At 29.5% G+C, this 9,872-nt stretch overlaps 1 long non-coding RNA gene across 1 annotated transcript; it reads left to right on the top strand.

Moving 5' to 3' along the window:
• The first annotated feature begins 1,434 nt into the window (after positions 1–1,434).
• Positions 1,435–8,051, top strand: LOC124373565. The gene is made up of 2 exons (XR_006923450.1): positions 1,435–1,798; positions 7,810–8,051. It is a non-coding gene; the product is annotated as an uncharacterized LOC124373565 (long non-coding RNA).
• The last annotated feature ends 1,821 nt before the right edge of the window (positions 8,052–9,872 follow it).

Here is a 9,872-nt window from a genome sequence, read left to right as displayed (position 1 = left end):
AATTATTTGTATATAGTAAAATAGTATGTTCCTAACACAGTAAAACATAACGAACATATGTGTAATCGTTAAGCTAAACAGCATGCTTGCTCGACAAGATTGATTTTGTTATGAAAACTTTATTTTTTACTGGTTGCATGTAACTCTCATTTATTATTGGTTATTCAAACAATATTCTGGAAAATATGTCTTGAAGTAAGTTTTTATTAGATCTATTATAATGTTACTTATGAAATAACAAATTTATACCGGGATTGGGACTGCCTGTGCTTAAAACGTCTGCCGTGCATTCACCACTGTTACTAGACCCAACAACAGTGGTTGCAGTGAAACTTTTATGCGCACTCAGGTTAGTTAGGGAATTACATGGTACCAGGGCCAGTCCTTGGGTAGGTCGTCACCCTTCTACCATGTAAAACCCCCCGCCCTCCCTTATTAGGTTGGAGGATAGGGATATCTCGGAGTACGTTACGTGTACTGCAATCTATCGCAGACAATATGTATCTACACAACAAGAGAATAATGTAGATATGTAAATTCTCACTGAGACTTATTGAACTTTGAAGTATAAATACTATATAACTGCGTTTAGGGTTTTCAGATTATATTTTTTATTAATTAATTATCATTTTCACACATGATCTTTAATATTTGCATGATAATTCCTTTCTACACAAACAACATTAAGTTATATAAATGTGCATATTCAAACGTGGAATTTAGTTGAGCGAAATTTAAGCACTTAGTAGCCTGAAGCATTTCGTTTATGTCTACTGAGAGGATGTTAAGTTTATTTTTCTGCATGATTTGTCTATATGACCGCATGTCGATAGTAAAATGAGCTATATGCTTAAAATTTAGCATGCAAACTTAGCGAAGCCTATTACTCGACAGATATTGTAGCGTACTCGTACCTTTTATACATAAAAACACAGTAAAATAAATGGATGTGGCCCATGTAAAAACACGATAGTGGAACATGTAAAGTTAGGAATTTTTTAGGAAAATTCACAATCAACCATGCTGTACTAACTTATCTTGCCTTTGCCTGCATAGATTCTAATTCTAATCAAGTAATATATACAAAAAATTGCACACCATTGGCAAGGTATTCTGAAAATCATAAAAAATCGATTTGGGTTTGACGTTAAAATGGATCGATAAAATACCAACATATCGTGACCTGATGAATACTGCAGTAGATTATAATTTTAAGAAAACACGGAGAAAACTCTTAAATTATATTAAGGCCAATATCCCTTTAAATTTTAGAGCCTTTAATAAAAATTTTGATAATTTCCAATCGTTACTAGACATAAAATCTTTCGATAATAATATGTACTTATTTTATTTGTCAGCTGTGCCACAGAGATTTAATTGAAATATTTTACACCAGCTGGCTTTATTACATTTTAGGTGTTATGTGTACATTTAGTTGTCTTATTAGTAACGTGTTTGTAACAAATTAATTTCTAGCAAATTAAGAAACAGTGTACACAAATTTTGCAGTAACCTATTTCGGAGACGTAAATCATTCAGATTGCTCTAGGGTGAAACATTGTTTTATTTAACAATGCATACAGGCGTCTTCTGTATAAAAACCACTTTTAAATTTTCGACATGTTGTCGTAGTGGCTTGATATAACGTGGAATTATATGTGCATTGCTGTTCCCAGTGAGAGGTTACAACAGTTAGTGAAAGTTAACCCACTCGTCAACTGAAATATGGCATCTTCACTAAATCTTTAAATCCGAGTGTCCGCAAGAAGAACCTCTCCGCTTGGTACCTCTCAAAATGGTAAATCAAAATATTGTATTTGCTTTCTCGATTGTAGCCCTTGTTGTGTTTGTATAATTTTATGTTCATTATAATTAATTATGCATGAGTTACAGAAACTATCATTAGTCTACAAAATAATAAAACAGCTTAACTGTTGGTTTTTATAAAATATTTATAAATTCGATATTTTTATCGGATACAAATTACACTAACACTTACAACATTTAGAATTTCACAAGTTCCTAAATTGGTTTCATTAGCAAACTGATAACATGCTATAATAAATTTGAAATCCTTGGTGTTTCATCTAAAGTGATAACCTTGTATGTAGACTTGTTATGAGGGTATTAATTTACCTTTTAAGTTAGGGCGAGGCAAGATTTCAGGTTAAAAGCAGCACTGCTTTTTTATTTTAGATTCTTTTAGAATAGTTTGCATGTAGTTGTGTTACAAATTAAATCTTTTCTGCGTAAGAATAGGGTATATGTGTAATTTACTTAACAAGTGTAAGGACTCACCATCAAATCAAATAGGAAATTGCCTTAAAGTTGGAAAGACTGATTTATAAACTTCATGCACGGCTAATATGAGTGATGACTAAAAAGCGTTTCATTTCTTTAGCAAAATTAAACAAAGATATTCTTAACGTTATTGTATTCAAGTCAGACAATCATCAATATTGTTCTTTAAAACACGTAATAGAATATGTATAAAAAGAAAGAAAAAGCACACTACAAGGAAGTAAATGACGTTGGTCTCATAACAACCCAACTCTAATCATCTTATGAAATAAACCAAGATTAATTACTTCTGAGGAAATACATTTAAATTTTAAATTGTAAACAACGCACACACATTCATAGACTGGTGTCAAGAGAGATTAGTTATATTTTTAATTTATTAATCTATTTATTCAACTGTACTGTTTCAAAGGATGTGATTATAACTGAAAAGTATGTAGTGTAGAGGATGGAGCCCATACAGTAATTAACTATAGCTAAATGTACAGTAAAATAAGTAAGTTACATTACTTCTGCTGTTCTATAGGTAATAAGTCAAATTATTAAAATGCTACAATATAAACTCAAGGCCTAATTGTTAACATCAATATTCAGACAGCATCTACAGCCTTACAACACTACATCTAAGTGAGTTATATTCAATGAAAAATGTGATGTTTTGACTTATCCATTTGGAGAATTTTCCTGCCACAGACACAAGGGCTCAGCCGTGGTGTCAGGGTCACAGGTCGGAAGAAGACCGAACATTAACGCTTGCTAACATTGTCCGTATTGACTTGAAGTAAAACTAATCAGGGTTCCACTCTACTGAACAATTTTTCGAAAGTATTAGATGTTAAAATTGTGTTTTCATGGTGTATTGTTAATTAAAAAATGAACCAATCCTACAGCTTAATAAGTTGTATAAATTCTAAGAAAGAGAGATTGTGTATAACTTTGCACTAGGGTTTTAAATGTTCAATGTGTACTTCCGTAATGCTATAGATTGTAAATAAAATAATATAAGTTTCTTGTGTTTTGGCTATCAAACATGTACACGATTTTGTTTTGGAAACTTTTTGCTCAAAATCCGTGTTAATGCGCTGTTTTTCCTATATATATTTTGCGGGGAAAAGCAGGATTGCATTAAAATACAATCTAAATATATATTTTTGATTGTTTAATCCAGCTCTATAGGTTGGTTCTAGATAAGTTACTGTGAATAAAGGTAGTTAGAACGTAAACGCGAATTATATAATATGCATTTAAAAGACAAAGTTTTATTTTGCATAGGGCAAATAAGAAAATATAATTAGATTTATCTTACTAGAGGAAAGATTTTCATTTCAAATTCTTGTCGTCTGTAAGTGTCTTGTAAAACTTATTAGACAACGACTGCAATTTAGTTATTTATTAGAAAGTAATCTTACAAGCTTCTCTGCTATTAACTTTGGTGTAGTGTATTTAGAATTTAATTTTTCATTTTTGAATAACGTCTTCTTTATCTTCATAAAATCTAGTTCAAAATGTATAAACAAGTGTAATCGCATCATATAAATTAAGTACTATATCATTTAAATTGTAAAAACTGTCATGAATTGTTAAAATTTTTTTCTAGTTTTAAATAAAAATTCATTTATCTAACAAGGATAGCCTTGTTTTTATATCTCTATACAAATACTCGGACAATTTTATTGAAAAGGAGAAAATGAGATTATAAGTTCACTATTTAGTTGTCATTTATTAAGGGGGGCAATTATATAAGGTCTATTAATTATAGACACATCGCTCTCCAAAGATATGTTTTTAATTGTGTTAAACAGCGTTAGTTTTTAGTCTCATGTGTAGAGACGTCCTCTGAGTATTCATAATTGTTAGTTTTATTATATATTGTACATACAACCTTAAAGGAATAAATAATGGGATTATTCGACTGGCACTGGCACTAGCTATTTTGTAAACAGCTGGGACAATATTCTTTGGTTTAGTTTGTTTTGGATATTATTCATTTAAGTCCTTTTCTTTGTTGGTCTATGTCTTATTTTTTCTATATATTGTGTTATTGTGTGGTTGTTTAATTTGCAAACAATTTAAATCCAAAAATACAATTGTGCGTTTCTGATTTTTGTGATTATTCTATACCAATAATAACTGGTAAGATGATTGAAGGATAACGTATTGTTCAGTGAGATAACATTCAGAGGTAATTAGTTTGTAACTTTTATAAATCTATAAAGTCTTAAAGACATGTATTTATATTTTTAAAAAGGTTATTTTAAATGTAGGCTAACCTCCTAGTTAGATAAATGTAAAGTCTTCCTATCGATTTCAATGAAATTTCCAACAGTTTTGATATTTTGCTTTTTAAAAACAATATACAAGTGCTCCTGTACATCAAGTAATGTTATGTTCAATAGATTTTGAATAACAACTAAATAATAAATAAATAAAATTATAAAATTCGTTTTATTTCTATTACAATACTTTTCAGCATTCGATATATACTTTTGCTAGACTATATACAACACAAGGCGTTTACGGATCTTTAGAGTAGCTTAAGTTACAACATAACTCTACAGTGACGTGTAATTAATATTTGGGAGCTATGTCTCCTGGTTGATCTTGTTTTGGAAACCCTTCACTTAATGAATTTTGATCAACTTATTAAACATTTTGTCAATGTTAGAATTGAAGTATGTTTATTAGTTTGATTACTTACTCAAACTATGAGCGGTTACCTTGAATCTTGCAACTTTCTCACGTACTAGGAGTTTATATTTTGTTTATGTTGTGATAAAACAATTAAAAATGTTAAGCATTATTACTTTCAGAGTTAATACTATCCAAAATTTGTGTATAAATACACAAAGCAATAATTTAACTGTCCTAATAACCTAAAAACCCTTAAATATTTTTAGATTCCTTATCCGCTTCTAGATCTGTGATTATTATTAGTTTACGAAATGAAAAAAAATTAAAGAAGTTTTTAAAAATGTTTAATTTTTAACTGACAAGAATAAATGCCAAAGAATTTCTCACTTAAATAGTTTTAATGAGATTAGATTAATAATGCTTAATCGTGACATGTAGTGAAAGTATAGGTGAGAGATTAAGATCTGCCAAGTGCAAATAAGTTAAGTCTAACTTTGCGATTTCTTTCACCTTTTCTCAAACTAACATTCAGTTCATCACAAACCGAGTAACTTATTCTTAAGTGGTAAGTATACTGAGCTACTGCTTGTGTATTAAAAGCGAAGTTACTATTGGGGAGCAAGCCAAATATACATTACTGGGGACCAATCCAATCGCAAATAACTTAGGCTTAAGTAACCCTATGCGGACAGTGCCGTTGATTATTGTCTTTCTGACAGTTTCTGACAAGCTGGTGTACTACCACAAGTCTGACGTTGATGACTTTCGTTATGATTAAACGTTGTTTATTTTAGATACATTCCCATATATTCTCTTAGATACTTGAATCTATAAGAACTTGACATGATATATTGATAAACTATGTTTTCGTAATTTAATTAAGAAAATTGTATTCCTAATTTTATTTATTAATTGGTGTATCTCTGATTATATCAAAGCATATTTTAATGTTGCATAAAGAACATCAAAGTCTGTTAGTATCTCTATCTTTTCCTCAAATGAATCGTAATTTGAATGAATTAGTCTAAAATGGTAAAATATGGCAAGATTTTATGTCTTACTATTCTTAGTTTTAAGTCAAGAATTCCCTCAATTTGCTATATTTTTGTGAGCGTTTAATACTACATAACACTTTTAAAATACAAAATTGTATCAAATTTATATTGTCCACTCATATCTAGTCACTTCATTTGTAATTTAGATTGATACGAATATGCCTAACTCAATATCCCGAAAATTTATTAAAGAAATGTAAAACGTAAATTTGAATTAATCAAATGTATTATTTACAATATGCATACAACCTCTGAACTAAGATTAAGTAGTATTAAATTTACATTTTAACTATCCGCTATCTTAAAAGTAAAATATTATGAAAACACAAGATTCTTACAGTTATAATTAAATAAATCCTTTTAAAAACAAATCCTAGTATATTTAATATGTTTCCTGCAAATAATTCAGAAACTAAATCAATCTAATTTTAAAGTTGTCTGCATAAATATTAATTTATATCTGAGACAAAAATAATTCAAACCTGTACTAATAGAGGCTTCATTTTAAAACTGTTTGGATTATAATGTCCTAAAAATTTTACGAATTATAATTTGAAAATATTTGGAGATATCAGTTTAGAGATACTAATTGTTTATAAACACCTTGTGTATTTAAAAGTACGTAAATATCACAATTACTGAAGGTTTCTTTCAAGATTTCGAACGTAATTTGTTAATATAAGAACTTTTCCAAGTATTTATAAGAATAATGAAATATGGTCAAATATAATTCCATGAAATATACATTAAAAAGATTGTGCCACGTAAATTTCTTACCAAAATCCTTGTAAGCACACATTTTCAGCTGACCTTCAGTTAAAACTTTCACTATTGTTTATAAAAATTATTTTCTGTCTGTCTGTCTATCTTCTTCATTTGTACTAGAGGAAAACTGAGTTAAGTAATGTTGTATGAGTCTCAATGGGATTTTTCTTAGCGTCAGCGAATATTTCTTCATAGGTCTTATGGATAACCATGATGAGAATGATAAAGTGGAAGAACAAATAAATTTGTAAATGATTGCACACAGTTATATATAATTAGTCCGTGTCAAATGTTGGGGGACAAGATTTCATTTCAGCGCATGCTTGCGTTGCGCACGCAACTTCTTAGTTCACAGTAAGTTTTATTATTTGAACATAGCTATGGAATCTAACTAAATGTAAATGTTTCACTACTTCGACAAAAACATCTTCGATGATGGTGAATGTCCTAACCTACCATTTGGCTGAACGTAATCTTTGGAGGCAATTTCTTGTCTGTCTGTTTGTCTAACCGACAACTAACAAAATGTATAGCAAACTAATATGTACGAAGTTCCCATTTCGAGTACTTTGATGTAGCTTGAGAGAGAATTCCATATCAACATACTAAACAGTGAAGGACTCCTTGAGACTCTAGATCCTTTGACAAGGATACGTAAACAAGACAATCTTATGACTAAGCATTATTGATTTATCTTGCCCTCTTATGTCGTAAAACGTTCCCAACCGTAAGTTTAGTATCCAAGAAGTACTGTTATATACAGTGGAAAATTTATTAGTTTTTAATATTATTCTTGTTTTAATGAATTAACAGTTAGATACGTTGCATCGACACATATTTTAATCAAAATCTTAATGGAATATACGTTTTTAAAACGTGAAGAGTAAAAAGATTTTTAGTAGCAACCTATGTTGCAAAGTAAATAATTTTTAAAGTCTATTACAGACCATTTTTTTATATTTAAAGTTTTATTATATCTTGCGACGTGTAATAATGACGTTTAATAACTCATTTTACTAAGTGATATATTAATGACAAATTCACACCATGTTTTCAGAACAGCGCCTTTGTCCTTAACCACTTCTCCAGCCCTCAGGTTAATATGTACCAAGTTTGGTATTCGAGTACTATGATGTAGCCTGAGAGAGAATTTCATATCCACATACTAAACAGAGAGATGCATTGAGACCCTAGATCCTTTGTCAAGAGTGCGTAAGAAAGACAATCTTGTGACTGAGCATTATTGATTTAGGTACTGTAATAAACTTTTTAATAAAATTACCAGTTAGATAGATTAAATAGACACGTATTTATTTATATCGACATCTTGATGTAATATAAATAGCCATATGTAATATAACGGGAGCTAATAACTACCGTATTTTTAAATAGATCGAGATCGAAGTTGGTGCAGACAGTAGCACATAACGTGGATGAGTTTTAAACATTTTCATTTAATCGAACATTTTAAAATAGCGGATATTCTCATTCATGCAAACATTTTCATTAAAATATGTTCCAATATATTTATGTTTTACGATCACTTCAGGATTTTAAGAATGCGACCGTTCAAATTTTGGAAAAATAAATTACATATCTGGACTAAAACCTATGATCGCGAGTGACATTGTGTGAGTAGAAGTTTAAAAACGCTTACTTCAATGACCGGTTGTTCAAAACTTCCAAGTGAGACATAATTGTTTATTACATAAATTTATTCCAGCCAATGTCTACCTAATTTGTTTAATTAAGAATATGCAGGAATAAAAAAGTATTTCAGTAATTTTATATTCGTGAATTTCAGCTTTGTTGATTATGCTTAAGTTCTTAAATAAAGTAATAAATACATTCACATAAAATAAAATACATAATTTTGCTATCGAACATTCATAGATGCATGCACGTTAAAAATGCAGACAAGAACGTAAGTTGGAAATTGTGTAGAAGTGATTCCAATCAAACAACATTTTTATTATATGAAGTTAAAAACTTTATTTTATGTAAAATGCATTACTAGAATGGTATGCATTGCATTTTATCTCAATTGGAAATAAAGTGTCAGCTTTGCTGTGATATATCTATGTGCTATCTAGATTAATGTGCTCCTGGAATACGATTAATCTAATAGTGTGCATGGAAAATATATATATATATATATATATATATATATATATATATATATATAGCATAATTTCGATTTTGATTTAACTTTCCAGATCCCTATGATTTATAGTAATAAGTATGAAAACGCGCACTCACATACACTATTATTGTAAGACATAAACTAACATACTTGTTTCGAGCCCTAATTTGACACTCAACATAATTCCAAAATAGGAATTACAAAAAACCTGCTAACTGAATCATTGCGATTTTACAATACTTTCATGTATACTAAGTTAATAGGCAATAAGATAAACCAAGCACGTCATTTGTTTACAAGTGAAGTATGGAAGACTGTGCGATTCATTTATGGTAGCGATTCACATTTATATTACAATCTAATTTTCCAAATTATTACTAATGTTATGACTAATTTTAATTATATTAAAATATTATAGTAATTGTAATTATATTAAAATTATTAACTATTATCATGTAAACATATAATAAACCAATTAATATAAGTATGCCATTCTGAAATACCAATTTTAACCAAATTGATTTAAAGTAGAACAATACATTACCTAGTGTATTAGTGTGAGTGGGGCGACTTCCTGCCGCATTGGCCGCATTACCCTTTAACAGTTAAAAAAGACAGCATGTTTATCATAGTAAAACATACAGTTCCCAAAACCAATATAATTATAAAAATATACGTTAATTAAATAACTAGGTTTAATACTAAGTATATTGATGGAACAAATATGTAAACTTAAGTCCAATATTAGCAGATAAATTTAGTTACCTTAATATGTTGTGTAGTGGAGAATTAGTGTTGTATTTAAATGTAGTTCTACACGCACGCACACTTTCACACTTTTATATTCAATCATCATTCATACTTTGTATGTTTTGCAACACACGTGGGACGTGTTACGTGATAATGTCAAAGAGGGGACATCATGCCAACGCAGGACCGAAGCCACCTGAAAATAATCAGAACAAAACTCTCGAATT

This window comes from Homalodisca vitripennis, unplaced genomic scaffold (assembly GCF_021130785.1).
Source record: "Homalodisca vitripennis isolate AUS2020 unplaced genomic scaffold, UT_GWSS_2.1 ScUCBcl_5894;HRSCAF=12846, whole genome shotgun sequence".
NCBI classification, from domain to species: domain Eukaryota; kingdom Metazoa; phylum Arthropoda; class Insecta; order Hemiptera; family Cicadellidae; genus Homalodisca; species Homalodisca vitripennis.
The sequence above is the reverse complement of the archived record's forward strand: the minus strand, read 5'-3'. Positions and strand labels throughout refer to the sequence as shown.